Source organism: Erythrolamprus reginae, chromosome 7 (genome assembly GCF_031021105.1).
Source record: "Erythrolamprus reginae isolate rEryReg1 chromosome 7, rEryReg1.hap1, whole genome shotgun sequence".
Lineage (NCBI taxonomy): Eukaryota > Metazoa > Chordata > Lepidosauria > Squamata > Dipsadidae > Erythrolamprus > Erythrolamprus reginae.
The window spans coordinates 72124375-72140939 of NC_091956.1; the positions used below are offsets into that span (position 1 = coordinate 72124375).

At 42.0% G+C, this 16565-nt stretch overlaps 1 protein-coding gene across 6 annotated transcripts in view; it reads right to left on the reverse strand.

The window, feature by feature from the left end:
- The window catches only part of LRBA (LPS responsive beige-like anchor protein), a 453900-nt gene that overhangs the window by 189500 nt on the left and 247835 nt on the right, over nt 1–16565 (reverse strand). The window lies entirely within an intron of this gene.

Sequence of the window (16565 nt, forward strand, 5' to 3'; positions counted from 1 at the left end):
CTCCTCATCAATTAGGCTCTGACTAGGCTTGCCTGTAGAAAACTGACCTTTTAGGTTTTAAGGGAATATGGACTGGTTGAACACACCACTGCCCTCTACAAGGAGTCAGGAAATCCATTGACAGGTTAAACAAAACAGAAGGTTGTAACTGTCATAATTTGCATTGCACTTTCACGCCAGCAAGGGTGTTATCAGTGGGGGCAAGCCCTGGAACACACAATTTAAGCACCACTAAGTTGCCCTCCTCATAAATTTTTAAGTGAAGTGCCGATAAAACAAATTCACAAAAGGTCTTAACTGTATCAAGTTCCTTTTCTACCAAGTTTGCAATTTTGGTTGTCCACAGACCGCCTCTTGTTATTTCCTTAAGAGGGCATGGCATAATTAAAATTCAATTAATTAATACATTTTCATGTTCGAACTGTTACTTTGAAAAGTCCTAAAGATTTATCATGGAAGGCATTTTCTCCGTTAACATAATCATGTGAATCAAAGTAAATTATTATATCTTTATAATTAAAATGTAAAGGAAACAGTGTTAGGCAAAAGACCATAAAATTCAACATCTTATTTATATAAGTGTAAAGAAATATATTTTTAAAAGTTGACGTGAAGCATAAAAGGTAAGATTTTTCACTGATATTTCTTCCAAGAAACAGCTATATGAAAGCTGCACTTTTATTTAAAAAGATGTTCAAATTCATTATTAAGACAAGCATGGAATTATATTCTATTACTTTTGAATAAGCTATTCTTCAATTTGTAGTGAGCTTACAATTAAAATATGTTAAACATATTGATTATGTAAAACTTAATGCATAGGACAGCAATGTTATTGTCTTTCTGAAATGTTAAATTGACACTATTTTCCATAAATAGCACAAGTGAGAAAATATAATTATATTTTCGCTGCAACAAATTCATAAACTTGCTAATCTACACTACAACCTTATATGGAATTACTTGAAAGTAAAATCCACTGAGCTCAGTGCTGTTTATTTCTTAGCTACTTTATTTATGGTGCAATCCTTTGCTTGTATACTCATCTATAAATCTCACAGAGTTAAATAAGACATATTCCCGGAAGAGTATGTATAGCACGACAATTTAAACAGAATGCCAATTATTTGTAACAATAGAAGCACCTATATTTTAAGCTGATGTTTTGCTTACAAAAGGGCAGTATTTTATTTCATAGTTGTAGTAAAAAAACTTTGCAATACAGAAAACAAGAGAATGTTTAATTTTTAAATATGTTCAAAAACCACCAAGAACCAACTATCTTGGTTTTCTGTGATATTTTAACTAAATAGACACTATTTTGAACTAAAATACAAATAGCTTTGTTCAAGTCTCAAAGGTGTATTTTCAAAGCTGCTATGACCTGGATGACTGAGAATCTTCACAATTAGCTCTGTTTAAGATCTTAATGGTCAGTGTTTCTCAAATAGTGGGGCAGGCCCCCCTGGGGGGGGGTGCGAAACAATGCCGGCGGGGGCACGTGATTCAGGGGCATGTGCTTCCCCCCCCCGCAGGGAGTAGGATTTTTTTGCACTGAACAATAGCACATAGCACAGAGTAGGAGATACGAAGTGCATAAAACAAACCCTTAAGAGACACCATTGAAAAATATTTAACAGGGATGAAAAGAAAGGAGGAGAGAGATGGAGATAATGAGACAAATGGTAAGTCTCCCGAAAACTAAGATGAGGAAATACGATGAAGCATATGTAGCGCTTGGTTTCACTGTGTCTACGGCGGAAGACAAGGAAAGACCGCTATGTTTACTGTGTCTAAAAATGTTGGCAGTGGAAAGCATGAAACCACATAAATTAAGGCATCACTTAAATGCATTATATCCCAATCATGCTGATAAGACACTTGAGTTTTTTCAGTGAAAACGTGCTGATTATTGCAAACAATCATCCCAGGAGAGAGATCGAGGGGCGTGCGAAATGTTTACTTCTTCCTGGGGGAGGGGGGGGGGTGTAACAGAAAATAATTGAGAAACACTGGTAGAAGACATGAGCCATTTCCTTAGGATCCAATTGAGTCCTGATAGCATTTTTAGGAGTTTCTACATGTTCCCAAGGATGCCAAGAAGGAGAAACTGCTTATATCTGAGGGCACAGTTTGTGCAGATTCCTCTCTGCTTTTTCTGGCAGTCACCTCAGTATCTCAGGAAAAACTATTGTCATGGTCTCCAAACCTAGAAGTATACCTCTTCTGTCGGGCTCTCTGGTAGACTCCTCCCAAAATTCCACAGGTACAAATTTCAGATACACACACGTTTGAAAATTCAAAACAATGTTCTTTATAATGAAAATTCACTTAACCTAAGCCCTCTTTTGGTATAACAAAGAGCACTCGTCTCCAAACAAACTGGTAATTTGTACAAGTCCCTTATCAGTTCTGTGATACTTAGCTTGCAGCTGTGAGGCAATTCATAGTCCTTCTTCTTTCACAAAGTGAAACACAGGGATGAAAAGAAAGGAGGAGAGAGATGGAGATAATGAGACAAATGGTAAGTCTCCCGAAAACTAAGATGAGGAAATATGATGAAGCATATGTAGCGCTTGGTTTCACTGTGTCTACGGCGGAAGACAAGGAAAGACCGCTATGTTTACTGTGTCTAAAAATGTTGGCAGTGGAAAGCATGAAACCACATAAATTAAGGCATCACTTAAATGCATTATATCCCAATCATGCTGATAAGACACTTGAGTTTTTTCAGTGAAAACGTGCTGATTATTGCAAACAATCATCCCAGGAGAGAGATCGAGGGGCGTGCGAAATGTTTACTTCTTCCTGGGGGAGGGGGGGGGGTGTAACAGAAAATAATTGAGAAACACTGGTAGAAGACATGAGCCATTTCCTTAGGATCCAATTGAGTCCTGATAGCATTTTTAGGAGTTTCTACATGTTCCCAAGGATGCCAAGAAGGAGAAACTGCTTATATCTGAGGGCACAGTTTGTGCAGATTCCTCTCTGCTTTTTCTGGCAGTCACCTCAGTATCTCAGGAAAAACTATTGTCATGGTCTCCAAACCTAGAAGTATACCTCTTCTGTCGGGCTCTCTGGTAGACTCCTCCCAAAATTCCACAGGTACAAATTTCAGACACACACACGTTTGAAAATTCAAAACAATGTTCTTTATAAGGAAAATTCACTTAACCTAAGCCCTCTTTTGGTATAACAAAGAGCACTCGTCTCCAAACAAACTGGTAATTTGTACAAGTCCCTTATCAGTTCTGTGATACTTAGCTTGCAGCTGTGAGGCAATTCATAGTCCTCCTTCTTTCACAAAGTGAAACACACTTTGCTCTGGTTTAGTTTCAAAACGGGGAAAAATCAGCACACAAAAGGTCAAAGTCAGTAAAGCAGTCATGAAACACAAAGATCAGATAATCCTCCACAATGGCCAAACCCATAGGCTGCTATTTATAGCAGCCTCACTAATCACCACAGCCCCACCAAACCACAGGTGGCCTCATTTTCTTTGATAATAATCTCTCAGTTGTTGTTGCCTATGCATCGCTCTCCGCATGCGTGGCTGTATCATTAACTCTTGTTCTGAATCCAAGGAGGAGCTAGATAATTGATCTCCTTCTGAGCTGTCTGCCACACTCTCCTCCTCCCTGTCACTCATGTCTTCTTGGTCAGAGGAGCCTTCATCAGCAGATTCCACCAGGGGCAAAACAGGCCTTCAGCATGTGGATGTCTCCCCCACATCCACAGTCCTTGGGGCAGGAGCTGGGCCAGAGCTCACCACAACATATACCTACCCAGTCAAGCTACAAATCTAGAAGTATACCTACCCAATGAAGCTACTTAGCCGAGCCAGATAAGCTTCTTGCCTTCTTCTTCACAAATATATGTGTATACATTTTTACTGTGCAATAATAATCTTCCCAAAAACTAAATTTATTGTGCAAATTTTAAAATAATAATAATAAATTAAAAGGCATAGATTCCACATTACGTGAAGTATTTAAAACGTTTTATAAAGCCTCAGTAAGGCTACACTTGGAAAACTGCATCCCGTTTTAGTCACATTACAAAAAAGATGTTGAGACTTTGGAAAAAGTGCAAAGAAGAGCAACTAAGATGATTACTGACCCCTCACATCCTGGACACAAACCATTTCAACTCCTACCCTCAAAACATCGCTACAGAGCACTGCACACCGAGACAACTAGGCGCAAGAACAGTTTTTCCCCAAACGCCATCACTCTACTAAACAAATACTTCCCCCAACACTGTCAAACTTTTTACTAAGTCTGCACTTCTATTTCTACTAGTTTTTTCTCATCATTCCTATCATCTTTTTCCTCCCGCTTAGGACTGTATTGTTGCTTGTATCCTAAGATTTTTATTAATATTGATTGTTTCTTCATTGCTTATTTGACCCCTATGACAATCATTAAGTGTTGTACCACATGATTCTTGACAAATCTATATTTTCTTTTATGTGCATTGAGAGCATATGCACCAAGACAAATTCCTTGCATGACCAATCATACTTGGCCAATAAAGAATTCTATTCTATTCTATTCTATTCACCTGGAAACTAAAACATATGAAGAACAGTTATAGGATTTGGGTTTGGCTACTTTAGAGAAAAGAAGGACTAGAGGTGACATGAAAGCAGTACTCCAGTATTTGAGGGGCTGCCATAAAGAAGAGGGAATCCAACTTATTTTCCAAAGAACCAGAGGGTAAGACAGGAAAAAAATGGATGGAAACTAATCAAGGAGAGAAGCAACCTGGAATTAAGGAGAAACTTCCTAACAGTGAGGACAATTAACCAGTGGAACAGCTTGCAGTCAAAAATTGTAGGTGCTTCATCATCAGAAGTTTTAAAGAAGAGACTGAACATGCACTGGACAGTCTGAAATGGTAGGGTCTCCTACTGAGCAGGGGGTGGGGCTAGAAGACCTCCAAGGATCCTCCCATCTCTATTTGGATTCTGAATATAAGGAGAATCCATGAAAACACTAACCCAGGATACAGTCATTTAAAGTCTACCATTTATTGTTAGAGAAGATTGTCTTAGCCTCATATTGAAAACAGATCAACACAGATGCCAGATATGTGTCCATGTGGAAAGGATTCTACAAGCAGATCCCAAGATGGAAAGATCTTTTTCATTGTAGCCAGTTGTCCCTGAGAAGAAAACAACGTAGGTGGGCAACCAATATCATAAGGGCTTGCTCCATGTTGACATCCTCACCACTACCAGACCATTACCATCAATGTTTTTCCGGTAAAGATTTCTCAAGACAATGAAAAGGCAATTGACAAGGACTATTGTTCTCTAGAAAGAATCATATAATTTGAAATGTCATATTATTAGCGTTTTGCATTAAAACTGTAATTTTTATTTTTATTGTTATTGTTTATATTGCTTTTAACCTGAGCAGGTTGAAGCATGTAACCTACCTTGGCTAGACCAAGAAGCTATGGAGGGTTAAGACTTGGATGGGTCACTTCAGAGAACACCATGTTTTTAGCAAAAAGTTAAAAAAAAAAATTCAGGAAAAGACAATGACAAACCACTTTGAAATAGTTGCCAAGAAAACAGACCACATACCAAACCCATTCCAAAGCACACTACTGTATCCAGTCCATCTCTCCTTAACAGGAACCCACATTTTCTCAAGATTGAGTGATTAGAGTCCAAAGCATCCTTATGGGTTTGAATTCAAAACACTATACATCTTTTGTGTAGTGCAATGCGCTCTACATTGCAACACACTCTACATGGGGCTACCAATGCAGAGTGTTCGGAGACTGCAGTTGGTCCAGAATTCAGCCGCATGAGCTGTTATGGGTGCACCTAGGTACACCCACATTACATCAATCCCAAGACTGCACTGGCTCCCAACTGGTCTCCGGATGCAATTCAAGGTGTTGGTCATTATCTTTAAAGCCCAACATGGCTTAGGGCCAGACTATCTTCAAGACCACCTTATATAGCTCCCAGCGACTAATAAGGTCTTCTTCTGGTCCTGTCAGCTAAACAGTGTCAGCTGGCGGATCCACAGGGGAGGGCCTTCCCTGTGACTACTCTGACTCTCTGCAACCAGTTACAAAAAAACCCCCCAAAGAAATCATTGCTTTTACCCTCTTACTCTTAGGTTGTTTTGGGAGGCGTGTCACTTTATAAACAATTGTAATAAAATAAGGAAGATTCCTAGTCAGTCCTCAAAGAAAGGTCTGTAAGGCTAAGCAGAATGTCTTAGAAGCTACCTATAAGAGATGCATCCCTGAGATACTTTGACCTCAATATTTAGACCATGTATCTTAATTGAGCCTGGCAAAGGACTAGTCTTCGGAGAGGGGCGGCATACAAATCTAATAAATTATTATTATTATTATTATTATTATTATTATTATTATTATTATTTCAGTACAACACAGCAAGTGAGATCACTATGCTGGATTTCGTATTTCATCACCAGTCGGGCGCTTCCCAAGCACCTAGGACTGCGTGATGTAGCGGCGAATTATGTTTAACTCATCATGATTGTGCGATCCTCTGACATTGAGAATTTCTGCTGCTTTTTTATTTTTAAGCTTTGTTTGTTTTGTTCCTGTAGCTCATTTGTCGATGGCTGCCCAGGTTCCACAGCAGCCACCGCGGTCCTTTTTATCCTGGGCGACAACCGAGCCAGTAGGGACTTCTTTTTGTTTTGTCTCTCCATTAGTTTAAATGGGTTAGGTACGTTTAGTCTGGCTCCTCTGCTTTGACCACTCCGGCAAGGTTAGACCTACCATAGTTTACACTACCACCGGCACATCTCTCAGCTTCATTGAAGCACACAAACCCCACTACCACGACAAGGCGTACCCATCATCATCATCATCATCATCATCATCAGTAGTAGTAGTAGTAGCAGCTCCTGAACGTGTAGTAGAGAAAGCATCTCAAGACAAAAGAATGTGTGAAAAAAGGGCTATGCTGAAAAGGGAGAAATAACAACAGCAAAAATGTAACACTGCTGTATCCAGTATTCAGAACAACCAAATTACATTACTATACAGCTGCTTTTGGGGAAAATTAAGGCAACTGTTCCTTCCAAAAATTATATTAGATAAACAATGTAATTTATATAATGATTCATTTAGAGAAACGGATGGAGCATAAAAAAAGTAAAGTAAAAACTTTTTAAAAAAATCAAATTCAGTGAAGCCCACATCTTTCCCCTGAAATATAATAAGCTCAATTTTAGGTGGCTTGAGCCACAAATTCTACAGAACACGTAAATAAATAAATGTATTAAATAACAAATAAAAATATGCACTACAGGGCATGTCAATGCACAGTAATTACAAAAATAAAAGATTTAATAAGCTCAATTTTAGGTGGCTTGAGCCACAAATTCTACAGAACACGTAAATAAATAAATGCATTAAATAACAAATAAAAATATGCACAACATGGCATTTCAATGCACGGTAATTACAAAAATAAAAGATATAATTGAATAACAACACACAAACTCCCCAAAAACCAACAGACGTAGTGATGATTAATTATGCATCTGGTAGCATGTCACATCCTTTGTGTCTGCCTATCAGATACTGAAGAGAAAGGGCATGGACAGTGTCCAGTCCCAGCAAGCAAATCATTTGGAAACAGTCATAGTCATAGATCAAAAGATTTTTCACTCTATCTGCAGTAGATTTAAACTCACCCAACCTAACCTTTCGCTGCAGACAAAACCAGTTAGAAAAAGAAAAAAGGCTCCATAGAATCCATAGATAATAAAAGAAGATTTGGAGTGCAGGGCAGGGGGTGAGAGACGCAGAAAAGAAGCAGGCAGACATAACCACTAAATGCATAGCCCAAACCAGCTGTTTTATATCCTGGTTTCAGATACTTAAGACAGAAAACTTTCCACCAGCCCTTCACTCTCCAAAATTAAACTGCACACACAGCTTCTGCATTTTATTTGGGTGAACAGGTATTTTTTCTTTAATCTCATTCTTGTAATACATTTTTAAAAGATACGTAGGTTTGTATAACATTTTAAAGTAACTCATAGTTTCTAATATATGTTATTCACCTGGCCACACCAAATAAAGAGATTTAATTACAATATTTAAGTGAAGAAATATACAAAATTAATATTACCTGTTGGCATTACTATGCTTGGAGGTTATGAATACTTCATTTTCAACTCTATTTAACATCAGCAAAGAGATTAGGGGTTTCTGTAGCACTGACACATGCAAAATGTAGCTTGTTTCTAATACATTATCACCTCTAAATCTTTGTTGACTAACTCAATTATTTCTTTTCAAAGTATTAAGATTATTTCTTTGAGTATTTTACTTTACTGAATATTAAGGCTAACACAGTTTTTTGTTCAAATATAATAAAAATGTTGTATCAGTTCAGAAATATTCCATTTCAATTAGCAGATTTAATCAAAAGTGTGCCCTAAACGCAAATTTCTACAGCTCTATCTACTGGCAGAATAGAATAATCCAATTTAGTGATTTGTGGAATAAGATTAGTCACAGAGAATATTCCTAAAACATACAGCAACAAAGCAATGAGAAGCATACTAAAAATATACTTTTATTTAAATAGATACATTTAAGTTATTAGTCACATATCACAGCTACTGTTTGTTCAATGTAAAATAAGTAGTGCTGAAGTCATTCAAAAACCTGAAAAATCCACAAACACCGCAATCATACATAAACACCATGCTAACAGGCTAATCCATGACTTAAAAGGTAATATAACAAACAATAATTATATAACAATATGGAGATATCAAATACCACATTTATTTCAAATTAACTGATTAGAATGAGCATTGTTTTGGCTATGGCTGTAAATTAAGATCCTCTTAATAATACACATTTATACCGTAGACATACACCATAATCCCATTATCTCTAATTATTCACCATATATGAATAAACTAGATTTTTTTTAAAAAAACAACTTGTCTATTCTGGAAATATTGCAAATTCATTCTGGTAGACTTTAAATAACTGAAGTTAACTTGCTCACATATGGTAACTTACAAGTATTTAAAAGAAACAATTATATTCCAAGTGTACAGAAACACGTGCAACTAAAATATTTGGATCATTGAAATTAAATATGAACTTCTGTAGCAAGTAATTCATAGTCAAATGAAAATTGCCCTTTTATGGAAGCTAGACATATTACTTTCTGTAGCATTCCTTTCCAAGTATAGTGTTGCAGCTCACGATGATTAACATAATATTATATGAACAATTCCATGAATTATATAAATAAAGACAGTATTTAGCCACAAGCATCATAAAAGCTTTACCGCAAAGACTTTAATACTGATATCAGGGAAAGATAATATATAAGTAGAACAAAACAATTCTGCAGGAAAATGAAGGAAAATAAAACTTCCCATAAATAGAGCATCCTAAATCTCTGAGCAGTCCTGCTAATTACTGGGCCATCCACATTTCACCTTTGTGTGTGTGTGTGTGTGTGTGTGTGTGTGTGTGTGTGTGTGTGTGTGTGCAGAGGTATTGCCTTAAAAAAAAAGCTCTCATTCATAATTAAATAAAAAGGGTCCTTTTGCAAAACGAAATACACACACACAAGAGCTATTAATAAGCAGAGCTTTTCGTGCAGGAGCACAAGGCGAAACCGAGACCCATCTACAAATGGAAACAAGGTTAATAGCTGCAATTCCTCTGGACCTGTGAACTTGACCCATTCCTTTAGTCTGACCCTTGGGGAAACACAAGGCACAATCCGGAATGGCACCTTTTCCAATTTATACTCTTTGCGGCCATTTAGCTCCATCAAAAGAGTAAGGGACGTGATGATGACAGGCAAAAGCCAACCCATTCTTTTCCGGGGCTTGTTCTTCTATCAAATGGAAGCACAGAGAAGGTTGAAGCAAAAAAAAAAAAGATCTCCTGGGAAAATTAAAGAGGGAGTTAGCAACTGCCTGGAAGATATAGGCTCTGCTTCGTTTTAATTTTCAGCAAGGCAAAAGATGCTTCTAAGTTAGATATTTATACTGTACTGCACAGATCAATCAGCCCAAAAAAAGTGTGTCACATTTAATTCCTGGCCGAAGAGGATTCTCAGCCATCTCTTCAAAGGGAGAACGTGAACTGTCCACGGTCCAAAAAGTGGGTTTCCTTCTTTTTTTTTTCCCTTTAAGGCAAAAAGTTGCTTAGATAGAAGCAAGTCTCCAGAAACGGGAGATCTGGCTAGGTACATAACACACGGAGAAGGAAGCACGTTAAAAATCCAAAGCCAACTGGAGCTGGAACCTGGAACAGAGGGGAAGACCCAATCCTTCTGCTGTTCCCACTGCAGTAAGGCAATGACAACAACAATAACAACAAAACATCCCTCCTTCCCACTTGCTTTACGATAAGAAGCCACGTGTAGGAGGCGGCTTTCCCTGTACAGCAGAGAAAGCGCCCCTCTCGGCTCCTCGGTCCCTATTCTCTCTCTCTCCTCCTTCCGCCCTAGAGGCTGGCTCTCCGGCAGGTTTTTTTTTCCTCCCCCCCCCTCCGGCCAGTTCAACGCCAAGGATGACCTCTCCCCATCTTCAGTCGGCCTTCAAGGAAGGCGGGGGAGGGTCAATGGGGAAAGAGGCGAGGGCGATTCCCGCGCGGCTGGAGAGTTAAGACAAGACCAACCCAACCCAACCCAGCCTCGCACTCCCAACCCGTCAAAGCAAACGGCCCGCAGCCTTCCCTTTAATGAATTCGTCAGGGGCTCCGGGATTGCGCCTCCCTCCGCCCCCCGCGCCTCATTAAACTCAAGTCCGATGAGAGACGGGTTGTAACCGGGGAGGGAAACGCAGCTCAATCGGCCGAAGCCTTCACAAGTGGCTTTCCAAACCTGGAGGCGCCTCTCTTGGCCAACAGAGACCGTGCGCAATTGGCACTGTTTGCGCGCGGTCGCCTCCTTCTCCTACTACACAACGCCACCGGTAGCTTCGGCTCCTCTTAGGCGGATGGGGGCGGGTTGAAGATCCCCAACCAGGAGCTGGCGACCGACGGGTCGAGTCCCACGCCAGACGGCCACAGGGGCGAAGCGGGGAGGCTCTTTCCGCGAGTCTTCCTCGGCGCCTTGCGCGCCTTCGACAGATTTTCCCCGCAGCATCCTCCTTTGAGCAACTCTCCGCCTTCTCTCTTCGCGGGTCCTCCCTTCAAAACCCCGTCGCCGGCGGGGTCCCGGGGCTCTTAAAAGCCGCTCGGCCGCGGTTAGGCGACTGCCAGCTTCCCGGCTCGCTCTCCTCACCCCCACCCCCACCGCCGCCGCCTCTTTTCCGCAGGCATTATTTGCTCGAAAGTGTTTAAGTTTATTGCTCAAATGATGTTTCTAATTAGCGCTTCGGACCATAAATCCGAGCGGCTTTTGTTTCCCAACTGATTTATTATTTACAAGAGCATCGACCCCAGACGGGGCGGCGGGAAGAGGGGAGAGAGGGGGGGAGAAAGAAAGAGAAAGAGAGGGAAAGAGAGAGAGGGAGGGAGCGAGGGAGGGAGAGAAAGAGAAATAGAGAGAGAGGGGGAAAGAGAAAGAGAGAGAAAGAGAGAGAGAGAGAGGGGAGAAGAGAAAGAGAAAAAGAGAGAAAGAGAAAGAAAGAGAGAGGGGGTAAGAGAGAGAAAGAGAGGGGGAAGAGAGGGAGAAAGAGGGGAGAGAGAGAGGGGGGGAAGAGAGAAAGAGAGAGAGAAAAAGAGAGAGAAAGAGAGGGAGAAGAGAGAGAGCGAGAAAGAGAGAGAGGTGGGGGAAAGGCTCAGAGCAGCATGGATCCACTCGAGGCCCCGGAATGGAAAGGGGGGCTGGCGCCGAGCTAAGGCTACCAACCCGCGCCTTCTCCTTAGCAGGAACCCTCACCCCACCCCCGGTGGCTCGGGAAGACCGGCTCTTCGAGCCTAAGGCTGGGATGCAGCCCTTGGAAAAACCAATATTTGTGTGTGGGTGTGGGTGTGTGCGGTCTCTAAGTAGCAGGCGCGACCAGGGAGACGCGGCTGCGGATGGGTTGGAGCACCCTCGGGGGTGGCAGGCGAGAGCGCAGGGCTCTTATAGGCTTGGTCGGGGGTTGCTTGCTTAGCCTTTCCGGAAAGGTGCGGGTTTCCAAGGGCTGCAACCCAGCCTGAGTCACAAGCCGGGATGTCGTCGATGAATAACCAATAGCATTTAGACTTAGAAACATAGAAGATTGACGGCAGACAAAGACCTCATGGTCCATTTACTCTGCCCTTATACTGTTCCCTGTATTTTATCTTAGGATGGATACACTGCTCAAAAAAATAAAGGCAACACTTAAACAACATAATATAACTCTCAAGTAAATCAAACTTCTGTGAAATCAAACTGTCCACTTAGGAAGCAACACTGATTGACAATCAATTTCACATGGCTGTTGTGCACATTCAACTTTGTACAGAACAAAGTATTCAATGAGAATATTTCATTCATTCAGATCTAGGATGTATTCTTTGAGTGTTCCATTTATTTTTTTTGAGCAGGATATGTTTATCCCAGGCATGTTTAAATTCAGTTACTGTGGATTTACCAACCACATCTGCTGGGAGTTTGTTCCAAGCATCTACTCCTCTTTCAGTAAAAAAAATTTTTTTCTCATGTTGCTTCTGATCTTTCCCCCAACTAACCTCAGATTGTGCCCCCTTGTTCTTGTGTCCACTTTCCTCTTAAAACTTATATATATGACGAGAGCATTCACCAAAGAAATATATAATTTGTATATTTTAGTTCAAAATAAACATATACAAATAAATACCAAGAGCGTTTGGACTTATATACCGCTTCATAGTGCTTATACTATACTGCCCTTTTTAAGCGGTTTACAGAATCAGCATCTGTTGCCCACAACGATCTAGGTTTTACCCACCTCGGAAGGATGGAAGGCTAAGTCAACCTTGGGCCGGTGGTGAGATTTGAACTGCTGAACTACCCTTCCGCCCCCCTTTCCCGCCTTGTGCCTGCCCCCCCCCCCCCCAATTGCGGATATTTCTACTTCTGGAAAGATAAGATCTTAAACTATACCTTGCAACCTGGGTCCTTCGCTCGGCAAATTATTACTTTTTGGGTTGAGTGAGGGGAAATTTATTATTGAAAAACCGAGGAAAAAGAGGAACGACGAAAGACTCGACTGGGAGCAAATCCTGCTTTACAACAGCCACTAGGTCCGACTTGTTGATACATCAGTCGATCAGACCAGTGTTTTTCAACCTTGGCAACTTGAAGATATTTGGACTTCAACTCCCAGAATTCCCCAGCCAGCGAAGTTGCCACGGTTGGGAAACACTGGATCAGACAAGTCAATGGAGGCTCCCCTACAACAGCCTCGACGGCTCCTAGCGGGATGCAGAAGGTCATGGCCTCCCGCAAGCTCTAAGTCTAGTTTCAGCCCCAATCCTGGTTTTCTACCCAGAATTCTCTCCATTATCCCGCTCCACGGACAAGCTCAGGAGTGGGGGAAGCCCACCCCAAAAGAGCTCGAGAAGTAACCGCACGGGGAACCAAAGCAGCGGACTGAACGAAGAGATGGAGAGGAAGGTGGGCAGAGATGGTCGTTGCAAGCAACCGGTGAGCCGCCTTGCCAAAATGGACCGCTTTCCAAAATAGGACATGGTCCCGTGGAGAAAACACCGGTGGCCCCTCCACCCAGCCGCTGGGTCTTACTCGGTTCCAACAACCGGTGGGAGAAATGAACGGAGAAGGTTATAACGGGTTAGGGTAAGACTTGGGGGCCTCGCTTCTCCTTCAAGTCGTAGCAATCTCCCCAAAACCCCAGAAACGCGAGGTTGCTTCTTTGCTCGGAGAGAACAAAGGCTCGGAGCAACGCGGCTGAAAATTATTGTCGTCGCTGTTTGTTGAGATCCGAAAAGCTCGGGTTTTTTAAGTGAAATAAAATTGTGCGCACACGTATCCCGCCTGGAGATAACTTAGCACCTATTTAGAAAATAAGATATATCTTGCTCACGCGTAGGCTATTTTACGCTGAAGATTAGCCCAAAATATTAAAGAATTCTATAAGTATCTATTGTCATTGGGGAAAGGGGGGGTTAGTGGCGAATGAACTTTTTTCCTCAAAAAAAAGCCATCGCTTTTACTTTACTTACTTACTTACTTACTTACTTACTTACTTACTTACTTACTTACTTACTTACTTACTTACTTACTTACCTACCTACCTACCTACCTACTTACTTATTGGACTTATATGCCGCCCTCTCCGTGGACTCGACGCGGTTCTCCCTTTCTCTACAATAGTTTGCAATTCATTTACGATTAAGCACAAAACCTTTTTGCGTGGAAGCCCTGGCTGAATCAGAATAAATATTTGTCTTGGCCCTTTGGGAGGGGGGAAAATACCCAATAAATCTCGAGATTTGATAATTGTTAAACAATTGCTTCCGAGGTCACTGGCTGAAACTCATTAGAAACACAATGATATAACGTGCCAAACTTCAAATTCGAACCCCCTTTTTTTACCCACAGTGATAGGATATTAAAAACCGCACCGACTGATTTTTTGCAACGTTATACTAGGCGTATTGCACGGCATCGCCAATTTTAAGCCAAACGCTTTTTCAGGTTGGATAATCAAGGTTCCTAATTGGTTTCTATAATTGCTGGTTTCTATAATTGACAAATGCTGGAGCTGTTAGAAGAGCGATAGATTTAGAGAGGGATCGCAACGGGGAAAAATACTACTGTGTAAGTCCGTGGGTGCTCGTATGTGTGAAAGCTACGCTTTTTCCTCTTTCTCCAAATATACTACTTCCTTCCTGAAAAAGTACTACTGTGTAAGCCTATGGATGCTCATATATGTGAAAACTACGCTTTTCCTGTTCCTCCTAATATACTTCTTCCTTCCTATATATTTTTTTCCCTTCCCTGCCACGTTCGATACGTTACTAATCCGTCTTGCTAACCGTTGTAGAACGACCCCTTTCTCATTCTAAAACAGGGACCGCAAGTCCCCACCCCTCGCTTGCATCTTGAACATCCTAGGAGGATAAGCATCTTGCAATGTCTTCCAACGGCAACTTTTCCTAATTTCTCTCTCTCTCCCACTCTCATTTCTGGAGGGGACGAGGCGCCTTCTCTCCTGGCTTTCAACTTAACTGGGAAATTATTATTATTATTATTATTATTATTATTATTATTATTATTATTAATTAGATTTGTATGCCGCCCCTCTCCGCAGACTCGGGGCGGCTCACAACAGAGATAAAACAATATGTAATAACAAATCTAATATTAAAGTCTAAAATAACAATTTTACATTAAAAGCCTAAAAACCCCATTGTATGAAAAACATACACACCATACCATACATAAAACTGCGTAGGCAAGGGGAAATGTCTCAGTTCCCTCATGCCTGAAGGCAGAGGTTAGGCAGAAATAGGCTACAAGCGGGTGTAAGGTGCGCGCTCCTTTCCTTTACGGACGCGCGTAAAAAGAAGGGAAAAAATTCAATGCGTGCGCCTTAAGCATCTTTCTAGTCCTTCTCTCTCTCTTTTTTTCCCCCCTTCTTCCTTCAAGCCTCTGCAATCGTGGCGGCCGTGTTAAGGCGGCTCGAACCAGCGATTGGCTGGCCCTCTTGACAGCTCGGGCGGCGATTGTAGGATTCCCGAGCCACGCCTCCCTCCGGCTGGGCCCTGGGACCATTCATAAACTAAACGGCCCCTCTCCGCAAAAGGCAGAGAGAGCCCTCCAGACGTCCGCGCCGGGAGAGAGGGCAGCCAGGCGGCTGGGAAGTAAGACGAGCGGCTGCAAAAAAAGGAGAGGAAAAAAAAGAGAGAAAGTGGGAGGGGGAAGGAAAGGGAAAGCGGCGGCGAGGAGGGGGCGGGTGGGAAGAGAGATCCTGGAAAGGGGAGGGGGAAAAAAGCCCTTCCACGCGCGCACTCCTCCCTGGCCGCTGGAGACGACAGACAATTCGGGACGAAAGGGAAAGTTCTTTACCTGAGAATCACTTTTTCTTTAAAAAAAAAAGCAAATCCAGAAACTTGGACTTTAAAACTTTCAGAGCTTCGACGAGGAGCTTTAAAAGCAGGCCCGAGAATCCAGCCAGTCTTCCAAGCCGGAAGAAAAGCAACGCTATAGGCCGGAGAGGAGAGAAAGGGAGGAAAAAAAGAGAAAGCGAGACGCCTGGGCTTTCTCTTTTTACGTCCGCGCCGTCGAGGCAGAATTGGGCCTCTGGAGCTCTCCACTTTCGCTGGGGAAAGTCGAAACCCACCAATTTAAAGAGAAGAAGGGTTTTTTTTCCTTCTTCTCTCCAATGATGAACTGAAGCCCTATTCGAAGCTGAGCGGGCCAACAACCGGTAGTAGCTCCGATGTAAAAAAAAAAAAAAGGAAGGAGGGGACTTTTTTCCTGCGAGCCTAAAGAAGGAAGGAAGGTCGGCCGCTGCGCTCGGTAGCTGGGGATTGCAGCGTTGGTTCCGACGGTTTCTCTTCCTACTACTACTACAACTCCTACTCGGCGGTGGCAGCGACCGGGCGAAGCGGGCTCGGCTTCCGCCCGCCCGCCCGGAGCCGAAGACAACGGC